At 34.4% G+C, this 12572-nt stretch overlaps 2 long non-coding RNA genes across 2 annotated transcripts in view; both read right to left on the bottom strand.

Annotated features, from left to right (window-relative positions):
• LOC149131480 (uncharacterized) overlaps window positions 1-12572 on the bottom strand; it is a 520436-nt gene that overhangs the window by 319801 nt on the left and 188063 nt on the right. The gene's annotated exons all lie outside the window — the stretch shown is intronic.
• The window catches only part of LOC149131481 (uncharacterized), a 260458-nt gene that overhangs the window by 235141 nt on the left and 12745 nt on the right, over window positions 1-12572 (bottom strand). Inside the window, exon 2 of the long non-coding RNA XR_016237823.1 lies at window positions 11313-11388. This is a non-coding gene — a long non-coding RNA (uncharacterized LOC149131481). The remainder of the gene's footprint in view (window positions 1-11312; window positions 11389-12572) is intronic.

Below are 12572 nucleotides of genomic sequence, written 5' to 3' on the forward strand. Positions count from 1 at the left end.
ACAGGCAGATAGCTAGACATATGGGTGGATAGACAGAGATAGATAGATAGATAGACAGACAGACAGATAGATAGATAGTTAGACAGACAGACAGGTAGACAGACAGACAGACTACTGGATGGATAGGAACATAGAGAGAGAAAGAGAGTAATACACAAGCTAACATTCTATTTCTATGTATGTGTGTATCAACATACGTGTGAGTGGTTAGTATACACAGGAAACATTATATATTATATATACCTACATATATTATTATGATAATATATACACATGTTAGCACAAACTGTCATCTATGTACATACTATAGAGAAGTGCAACAGTTGCTATGTATTTCCATAGATGGAGCTCCGTGTGAATGCATGAATGTTTGTGTGTGTGGGTGTGCAGATAAACAAGCATCTATGTGTACATATGGCTTTAAATATGTATCCGATTTCTTTGAAGTCAGTTTAATAGTTTTGTATTATGTTGGTCTCTATTTATATGGACAACTAAACTAATAAATGAATCCACTGTTGAGCTACATGCTTCATTGCTAGGTTCATGTGTGTGCATATATGAATATAAACATACAACAGTATATACATAAACACATATGCATATACACATGTATAAAGTTACGCACATTTACATATATATATTTGCATACATTTATACATACACATTTATATATATATACATTTATACATATATATATACACATTTATAGATATATATATATACATACATACATTTCTATATATATATGTGTGTGTGTGTATATATGTATGTCTGTATATGCATTAACATATGCTTGTATAAAAGAAACGAGTGAGAGAACTTCACACTTGCTTATATACATCTACACAGATTTTATAAGGATATATACACCTACATGTGATCATATATATTAATGAAAGCACTTATATATATATATATATATATATATATATATATATATATATACATATAGATAGATAGATATATAAATATATTATATACATATATATATATACTTACAGGCAACAAACATATATATGTACACCCACTCACATATATAAACACATAACACTATTTATATTAATTTTTGTTTGTGTGTTGTAATGGAAAAGTACTAAAAACTGCATTGCACGGAAATCACATTTGGTTCAAACCAGTGTGGTACTGGCCATGCTGGGACATCAGATCTTTAATATTTTAATGCGCAACCTGACGTCCCTGTTCCCATTATAGTTGCATTTAACAAATTTTGTCCACGGCACCATGAGTAAGTCGCTTTTGTGACAGCCACATGTTGATGAATAACTCGGGACTGATGAACTCATCATCATCATTATTTAACGTCTGCCTTTCACGCTGGCATGGGTTGGGCGATTTAAGAGGAGCTGGCCAGGTAGAAGACTGCATCAGATTTCTGTGTCTGTTTTGGCAGGGTTTTTATGACTGGATTCCCTTCCTAACACTAACCACCCTGCAGAGTGGACTGAATGCTTTTTACGTGGAACCAGCACAGGCAAGGTCAGTTTTGGCACGGCTTTTACAGCTGGATGCCCTTCCGAATGCCAACCACTCCGCAAAGTGGGTTGAGTGCTTTTTACATGGCCCAAGTACAGGTGAGGTCAGTTTTGGCAAGGTCTTTACAACTGGATGTCCTTCCAAAGGGCAACCACTTTACAGTCTAGACTGGATGCTTTCCACATGGTATAAGCACTGGCAGGGTCACTGAGTAACTTGCAAGACAAAAATCATTTGAGAGGGGAGGGGGAAATGAAGGAGGGGATCTTGTGTCAGATGATGACAGGTTAGAGTGTGACAGAGACATAAAAACAGGTATCTTGCTGTAGAGGAGATACATGGATACCTGGAGAGAGAGAGAGAGAGAGAGATTTTCATATCCTGTGGTATATATCTATGTGTACCTGTGAAATTTGTGTGGAAACCTGACATTCATATCTTTTATTAACATCATCAATGTTTACAGAATGCTTATCTGTCTATTTCTCCAAGGTCACCAGATTTGCTGCAGACATAAACAGATTAGCTACATGTTTCTCTGAGAGTACATGACCCAGCGGTTAAAGTGTTGCGCTAACAATCACAAGATCATGGATTCAGTTCCTGGACCAAGTGATACATTGTGTTCTTGAGCAATACACTTCATCTCACATTGTTCTGCAATCGCTTCAACACCTGACATGTGGTACATAGAGAACCTGTTCCGGCCACGTTGATCTGATGGAGGGAATGAGTTAATGTTCGGCACTAACATTTAATCCCCACCAACAGCTGATTTATTGCCGGTTGTTCAGCAAGATATTGCACAACCGTCTTCCTTGGACTACAAGAGAATAACACCATTTACTTGTTTCTCTGGAATTGGTCAGGTGATGTGAACACTTCTGATGAGAACCCATAAAATTTGAAAATCAATTAAGGCTGTTCATCATTTTGTTTCCATTCTATCTTCAAGAACTACAATTCTAAAGAAGCATTATATATATATATACATATATACATATATATATATATATACACACACACACACACACACACACACACATATATATATATATATATACACACATACATATGTACATACATACACACACACACACACACACACACACACACACACACACACATATATATATATGTATGTATATATGTGTATATATATATATATATTATTTTGCTTAAAAGAGTTCCAACACTGTCTGTTTTTTATGTTTTATTTATATTCCTGCAGAACTAAAGTGGGGTATAGAATATGGAATATACAATATATAATATAATATACAATATATAATATAAAATAAAATAAAAATGGATGGCACCATGAAATAAAGTATTGAATGTAGATGAAATATTGAGTATTCAATATAAAGGATCAAATATATAAATATATAAACATAAATATATATATATAAAGGCGACTCGAGTTTCAGGGCTATTTCCCTTTGTCATGGCCGGTATGACAGTCTTTAACAGACTGTAATAAGTTGGCTGGTTTTCTGTCTTTTATACCAATTCCTTTGGATGGCAGCAGTAGGTGTCTGGCTATTTTTAGAATTGATGTTAAATCTATTTTTAGACATGATGATATTTTAATTTAATGTTTTGTGTGGGTTGTAGGGATAAGATTTTTAAACCCCAGTAGGTGTTTGGCTGTTCTTAGAAATGATGCCAAATCTATTTATAGAAATGATGATATCTGAGAGATTTTTTGTGTTTTGGTTACAGGGATAAGATTTTTAAACCCCAAGTAAGATGGATTTAATCATTGTTTGTTAAGAGTGGGTTTGAATTTCTTAATAAAGTCCTTTTCTTTGCATTTTCTTTCAATTTCATTCGGGTTGTAAAGTTTATGGAATGGAAATATAATAAAAGTTTGATGACCACATGTTGCTAGATGATGTGTGTGTGTATACATGTCTCTTAAAAGATAGAGCTCAAAATCAATGCATTGAAGATACTTCAATGCATATATATATATATATATATATATATATATATATATATATATATATATATACACACACACATACATATATATATATATATATATATATAGTCAAATCGTCCAACCCATGCTAGCATGGAAAGCGGACGTTAAACGATGATGATGATGATGATGATGATATATATATATGTGCGGGTGGCACATAAAAGACACCATTTCGAGCGTGGCCGTTTTCGTGCGGGTGACACGTAAAAGCACCCACTACACTCTCTGAGTGGTTGGCGTTAGGAAGGGCATCCAGCTGTAGAAACTCTGCCAAATTAGATTGGAGCCTGGTGTTGCCATCCGGTTTCACCAGTCCTCAGTCAAATCGTCCAACCCATGCTAGCATGGAAAGCGGACGTTAAACGATGATGATGATGATATATATATAAGTATGTGTATGTATATATATATATATATATATATTTATGTATATATATATATATATATATATATATATATATATATATATATATAGAGAGAGAGAGAGAGAGAGAGAGAGAGAGAGAGAATGGGGAGAGAAAAAGAGAAGAATCATACAAAAACAAGAAAAATGAGTGATTGTTTAACCAAGTTAAACTAACAATCGATTAGTTAGTTGGATATTTAACCAATTTCCTACTAATAAAGGAGTGGAATTGAATGAGTATGTGTGCTATTAGCATTGGCATAATGACTCTCCCTAGTTGCAACAAAATACACACACACACACACACGTATACCATTATCATAATTTTCCCTGTTGGATGGTTTGAATGGTCAAACAGGATCAAATGAGCTGCTGGGCTCTGCCGACCTCTGTTCTTATCTTTGATATGATTTCTAAGGCTGGATGCCCTTCCTACACTCTGTCCCGCAACGCCTGGGATTAATTCTCCTTTCTATTGCAACCCCATTCAGTTGAGGTGGGGTGTTTTCCTAAAAGTGCCCAGAACACTCCATGACAAAAAGTAGTTGGTGTTAGAAAGGATGCATCCAGCCATAGCAACCACGATAAGAAACAAATATTAGAGCTTACCACAGTCTTCTAGCTCATTAGATCTTGTCAAATCGCCCAGCCTATGCCAACATGCGAGTCTGTTGTTAAATGGAGATGATGATGATGATGATGGTGGTGGTGTGTGTGCGTGCATGTGTGAGTAACATAGAGAGGGAGGAAGAGAGGGGCAGACACGCAGCCTTGTGGTCAATTATATTTACTAATATATAGCATACCTACATGCAATAAAAGACAATCACACTTGCATATAAATATATTCCTATTTTGAGACTGATTTCACGTACACACTTCTACACACACAACACATACATACGTACATATACACACAACTTACATATATAAACACACACATATACACTGATAACATACATACACGTACACACGCACAACATACATGTACATACACAACATACTTATACACACACTCATACAACATACATGCAACATATATACAGCATACACACACACACACACACATACACACACAACATACATACAACATACATATATATACACATTCAACATACATATACACACATAACATACATACATAAGCATACACTCATGCAATATACATACAGAATATATACAACACACACACACATATACACACGCAACATACATACACACAGTATACATATATATGCACAACATACATATGTAAACATACACACACAACATAAACATATACAACATACACACACACACACTACATACACACAACACACACACACACACAACATACACACATGCGACATACGTACGTAGATATTGATAAAGCATTTCAATCAGTGAATGCAGTCTGTTGCTGTCCATTGTCGATGCTTACCTACAGAACAACAGCATCACCGAACAATGGAACACAGAAATAACTATGTGAAAAAGTTCCAAAATATCTCGATGCTCATATCACTTGTAAAACAAAACAAAACAAAAAAACAGAGATTTTTGTACAATATCCTCCCCAACTCCACACACACATGTACACCTCTCTAAGGCATCTTTACTAACAGAAAACATATTAGATGCATAAAACCGCCAGGAGGGGAAAAAAAAATTACGTGTCAGAAAAAAAAAAAAAAAGAACAAATGTTTATATGTCGCAATGGAAAAGTACTTTAATAATAATTATATTGCAGAAAGAAGATTGTCTATTGTTACAGCAAGTTGGCAGAATTGGCGCCTTCGCATGCTGGACGATATGCTTAGTGGTATTTTGTCCGATTGTTTTTTGGCATGTTGTGAGTTCAAATTTCACCAAGGTCAACTTCGCCTTTCATGGTTTCAGGGTCAATGAAATAAGTACCAGTTGAGTACTGGGGGTCAGTTTAATTCGTTAGCCCTTTTCTCGCCCCCCCCAAATTTCAGCCCTGTGCCTATTGTAGAAAGGTTTATTACCTCTGCCTTCACTAAGGCGGAGGTATCGTTACAGTCATGTTTGTTTGTCTGTGGACAAAGATATCTCAAGAACCACTGGATGGATTCAAATGAAACTTTCAGAGATGTTTGGCCTCATGTCTGGCACAAACTGGTTAGATTTGGGGATGGATTGATCGGGTACCAGACAAGGATTCTGGATAATTTTTCCTCCTTTTACAATTAATTTTTGAGAATGGTCGGGTTCATTTTTAGTATTCTTTTTTGACAGAGCAGTCAAGTTTATTTCAGACATTCATCATCATCATCCTCATCATCGATTAACGTCTGTTTTCCATGCTGGCATGGTTGGACGGTTTGAGTGAGGTCTGGAGAGCTAGCAGCGGCACCAGGCTCCAGTTAAAAATCATCTCTGGCTAATCGTTGACAGGACATTGGTGTTGCCTTTGCAGGGGTTTGCAGTCTCTGAGTGCTCTTGTTGTTATTATCATTATTATTATTATTATTATTATTATCATTAAGATAGCAAGCTGGCAGAATCGTTAGCACACTGAACAAAATGCTTAGCGGTATTTCATCTGTCTTTACATTCTGAGTTCAAATTCCACCGAGGTCGACTTTGCCTTTCATTCTTTCAAGGTCAATGAAATAAGTACCTGTTATGCACTGGGGATCTATGTATCTGACTATCCCCCTTCCCCAAATTTGAGGCCTTGTGCTTATAATAGAAAAGATTATTATTATTATCATTATTTTCCACTGAGGTCAGCGGTACCTTTCATCTTTTCGGAGTCAATAAAATAAGTACCAGATGAATACTGGAGTTGATGCAATCAACTCATCCCCTCCCACCAAAATTGCTGCCCTTGTGGCAAAATTTGAAACCATTATCATTACTATTGTTATTATTATTATCATTATGGCAAAGAGCTGGCAGAATCGTTAGCAGCAGTCAAATGCATGAAACAAGTAAAAGATTAAAGAACACACACACACACACACACACACACACACACACACACACACACACACACACACACACACAGAGAGAGAGGCTACTTTCAGTTTCCTTCAATCAAATCTGCTCACAAGGCTTTGCTTGGCTAGGTGCTATTGTAGAAAACACTTGCCCAAGGTGTTACACAGAGGGTTCGAACCTAAACCGATGCAATTAGGAAACAAACTTCTTAACCATACAGCCAGGCCTTCACCCACATAATACCATATTATATTATCAGATTTCAGGAATCTCAGACAGAACTTCCTGCCATTCTTCTTTTAGACCATTCCTGAAAATATTTCTAATCATTTTCTCACCTTCTCCTAAACACAGACAAACAGATAGACAGACAGAAACACACACACACACACACACACACACACACGTATCTTGTAATCAAAATACATTTTAATTGTCTGTGTGTATCTTTTGTTGTGTGTGTGTGTGTGTGTGTATGTGTGTGTGTTTCACTGATTTGTGTATTTCAAGTAATTGAGAGCAGAGCATTTGACATTATACAGAGATTTGAAAAGACTAAAAAGTGATTTAAAACTGGACAAAGGAGAAAAATTGAAAAATAATTAAAAAAAAAAAAAAACAGGAAAAAAATTTAATTTCTTTTTAAATATTTAAAGTTCACTTTATTGAAAATGTTGGTATTTCTCCTCCGTTCTGTTTTTTTTTTTTTGTTTATTTTGCTTGTTTATTTTTGTCATTCAACAAAACAACAAAACCACAATGACCACAAAACAATGGCATTTAATAATCCAAAAACAAATTAAAGAAAAGTTATGTTAATTTTTCTTAATCAACTTGATTGCAAATTTGGATTTCTTTCTTGTGGTGCAACTAAAAACAATTTATCCGTCATTTAATCATTTAATGAGGAAATCTCTTCTCAGTTCTTCTCTAAATTTTCTCTCCTACTTTTTCTGAATTTATTATTTCATTGCTTTGCGATTTTGGTAATGCAACTGTTTACTTTTGGAATGGTTACTCAGAGAGAGAGAGAGAGAGAGAGAGAGAGAGAGAGGTGTCTTGCTATAGAAGAGGTACATGGGTACCTGACCATATATATATATATGTTGATTTCATAAGAATTTATAAAGTAAGAATTTATAAAGTAAGAATTTATAAACTAGATGCATCTGTCGAAAACAGATAAGACAGGATGGTCATAAGAGGAACACATTTGGCCACATAAAATTACACATTATCAAATATTTTATTTTGTATTTTCATCACTCACAAAAGTAAATATATCTATATATGTAAATATATCTATATAAACATTGAAACATATAAAAACACCAAAGCATATATTAATATTTTCTTCAGAACATGCACACATACGTAAATACGTATACACAACACATACACATATTTCCACAATGCATACACACAAACACACACATATATGTGTGTGTGTATATATATATATATATATTATATATCTACAGAACACACACACATATATATACAGAACACATATATACATATGGGTGTGTATATATATATATATATATATATATATATATATATATATATATATAGACAAAAACACAACATATATACAGTTATCCACAAAATGCAGACATATACACTCGCACACACACACATATGCATATACAAACACCTACATAACACTCAAAGCTTTCCACAAGATACTGACACGTGCACACACATGCACATCCTAATACATAAATACACACACACGCTTATACACAAACACACAGAGGTTCTTATACATAAACACACTTATAAACACTTCAACACACTTATACACAATCACACACACAGAGACACATACTTTTACGCAAACACACACACAGTGAGCCTTACTCACAGAGATACGCAGCCGACCTATCAATCCTCATTATTACTTCTCAATTTGTTTCAATGAGTTTCTAACTTATAACGATCCAAGGGTCAAGAACCATGTGACAATGTTGTCAGATTTCAATGATAAATTTCTCCAGTGGTGTAACCCAACATGGAGGTCAGGGTTTCACAGATAAGCTACGCATCAGAGAGGTCACATGGTTAGACATACAACCAATCAAAAATAGAATCCAATTGTTTAAAAATACTTGATGTAGAACAATAATTATTTATCAGAGTTATTGTTGTTGTTTAGACCCAGGGCAGCTCTGAAAGAACAAAACTCTGGTTAAAAGGATCCCAGCCAAGACCATCCCATCTTATTTTTTCAGGCATAACAACAGCTTAATGTCTCTTATTTAATTTTGTTTCTGCAAAACCTTCTTAAACCCTTTTGCGACCAACTTGCCTGAGATAAACTCTGATGCTATTGTCCAAACTTCCCAGATCTGAATTAAAAACCTTCCATTTATATTGTATATCCATTTATGTTCCAAACACCGGCTTAATAACAGCAAAGTTATTTTATTATATTCTTCGTTATTTTCCAAATAAATTGAAACAAAGACGGTGTATTGCAACAGAAATATGGTAACAAAAGGTTTAACCATTTTGGCGCCAACTCTCTTGATACCAAATCTGGTTTTATGATACAAACTTCCCGTTCTAAAGTGATCAAAATTTCATGTTAATTTGTTCCAAACTCCAAATTAATAATGGCAAAGTGATTTCACTAAATTCTTAATTATTTTCCAAATAAACTGAAATGAAAGCAGTGTATTTTAAACCAAAATATGGTAAAAAAAAGGGCGGCGATGAGGGTGGGAGGGGTTAAGTAGTTGTTAAGTGGATTTTTCTGTCTTTTACAGAATGACAAACACTTGAACCAATCTTTTTGGTTCTTGCCAGCCAACCATCCTCAAAAAACCTGATGGATGACAGAACCATCTAGAGCAGTGTGCAAAACGCTGTGTTATAATTCACTTACATCCCTGCTTGTTCTGAGTTCAAATCCTGCAAGAGTTTTAGTAAAGTAACTTAGAATTTTTTTAAAGTAATTATTATTGTTGTTGTTTTACCCCAGGTCATTTTTTTTAATCATGCCAATCTATGCTGAGCCATCTTACCAACATTATAGGGCCCCTGGGCAAACCAGTGCTCTGGATCCTACAGTAAGCCACAACAAACATAGATCCAGGAGGGCTAGGGGCAAATTAATGCATTGACAAGAATTGGACCCCAAGATCTGCGAGGGCCCTAGTCAACTGCCCTGTGTACCCATACACTAACCCCTTAGCATTCAGATTACTTTGTCAAATGTGATATTTATTGATTCAAATTTCTAAAATTTAATCATCTAGTTATGGAATTTTGAGGATGTTAAATTTTGGATTAACATTGTAGAGTAAGTGTGAGAGGCTGGATATGGCTAACTTCAACATAAAGCTGGTAGAATATTTTGGTTGGATATAACTGGCTTAAGCGCTAAAGGATTAAGGCAACACTAGATTTATGATCAAAGACATCCAACTGATGCTTACTCGACCTTTTTCAAAAACACAAGAAAAGACAGCAAGGTGTGATCTGAAGAGGAGGTGGAGGAGGTGGAGTTTTGGCTGCTATTTCTAGCCGATAAAACAGCTACACATAGACTCCACTGTTTGTCTATTTCTTGATATATCAAACTTACACAAGTATTTGAAACATTATGTAAATAACAAACACACACAAAAAGAAAAAAAAAATAGTTCTTCATAAAACTATAATGGAATTTTCACTGCAAATCCAATCTAATTATAGCAGCTATTAGTGCAACTTAATGAGTTTTCAGACACAATTTTAATTTAAATCTGAACATTTTAATTAAGATTATTGCTAACATGCAACAAGAGGTGGTCTCAGACAGATTGATTTCATAGGAATTAAGTTAACATTTACAGACTTTGTCAGTCGGAAGAATACAGATATACTAATTGTTCAGCCAGTGGCTATAGGTGGTTGTTGTAGTTGGTGTTGTTGTTGGTGTGGCTGTTGTTTAGTCATAGTTCAGCCCCAACTAAGTGTATATATATATATATATATATATATATATATATATATATTTTATCTATAAAGCTCAATTTAATTTTAATTTTTTTATAAATTGATTTTAATTGAGTTTTTACCTTTAATTTTGGATTTTGTCCCTAATACTATTATATATATATATATATATATATATATATATATATATATACACGATGGGCTTCTTTCAGTTTCCATCTATCAAATCCACTCACGAGGCTTTGGTCGGCCCGAGGCTGTAGTAGAAGACATTTGCCCAAGGTGCCATGCACTGGGACTGAACCTGGAACCATGTGGTTGGTAAGCAAACTACTTACCACACAGCCACTCCTGTGCCTATGTTAATCATTGTACTTCATTAAGAAGGCCACATGTAGCCATAAGGCTGCAGGTGGCCCACTTATGTAGCCCTGTGTTTAACAAGTATGTTTGCAATACATATTGATCGATATATTAGTGAAGCTGATCAAAACAAAATGGAAACAATGTTTCGTTTAAACACATACCTGATATACTGTGTGTCCAAAGAGCGCAGATTCTTGAACTGATGATGGAATTAAAGCAAATTTTGGATGGACTTACCTGCAAAAGAGAATAAAAATAATCATATATATATGTTGAATCATAATTAGACATTAAATCAAGGTCAATTAATATTCTTTTCTACTCTAGGCACAAGGCCCGAAATTTTGGTGGAGGGGGCCAGTCAATTAGAGCGACACCAGTATGCGACAGGTACTTAATTTCTCAACCCCGAAAGGATGAAAGGCAAAGTCTACCTCGGTAGAATTTGAACTCAGAACATAAAAACAGATGAAATACTGCTAAGCATTTCGCCCGGCATGCTAACGTTTCTGCCAGCTCACCACCCTTCAAAATTCATGGCCAAAGAACCAAAGTTAGATTTTTTTTAATAAAGAATAGAGAGACATTCTTTCCTTTTCTTTTCTACTCTTCGCACAAGGCTCAAAATTTGGGGGATGGGGGCCAGGCGATTAGATTGACCCCAGTACACAACTTGTGTTTAATTTTAATTTCTTGACCCTGAAAGGGTGAAAGGCAAAGTCTACCTTGGCAGAATTTGAACTCAGAACATAAAGAGCTAAAAAGATTGCTACTAAGCATTTTGTCCAATCCACTAACAACAACAACAACAGCAATAAATAAATAGATAAATATATAAATAAAAATTGATTACGACAACAATAATACCAGCAATATCAACATGGCTGTTAAAGAATTTCTTTCAGTTATTCAATGGTCTATCATATATTATTGAACTTTTATTATTTATATTTTATCCAATATTGAAACATAAGGATACAAAAGACTCAGATCTGATCACAAAAGCTCTTATATTTTTTTCATGAATCTTTTAATTGTGAAATGATTTAGATTACAACATTTCCAATAACTGTAGGAAGTAAAACTTTCTGATATATTATATATCAAAGTCATGAAGTAGTGGATAGTATGGAGAAAAAATACTACATAGGATATACGTGTATGTATACACACACACAAACATATGTATGTACATGCATACATATATGTACACACACGTGTGTGTGTATATATGTGTGTGTGTTTGTGTGTGTGTATGCATATATATATATATATGTATATATATATATATATATTTATAATATATATATATATATATATATATATGTACATACGTACTTGTACACACACACTTGTATACGTATGTAGATGCATATATTTGCCTGTACATATATAAATACATATGTACGTGTGTGTGTGTT

Source organism: Octopus bimaculoides, chromosome 21, assembly GCF_046866305.1.
Source record: "Octopus bimaculoides isolate indiv1 chromosome 21, ASM4686630v1, whole genome shotgun sequence".
Classification (NCBI taxonomy): Eukaryota; Metazoa; Mollusca; class Cephalopoda; order Octopoda; family Octopodidae; genus Octopus; species Octopus bimaculoides.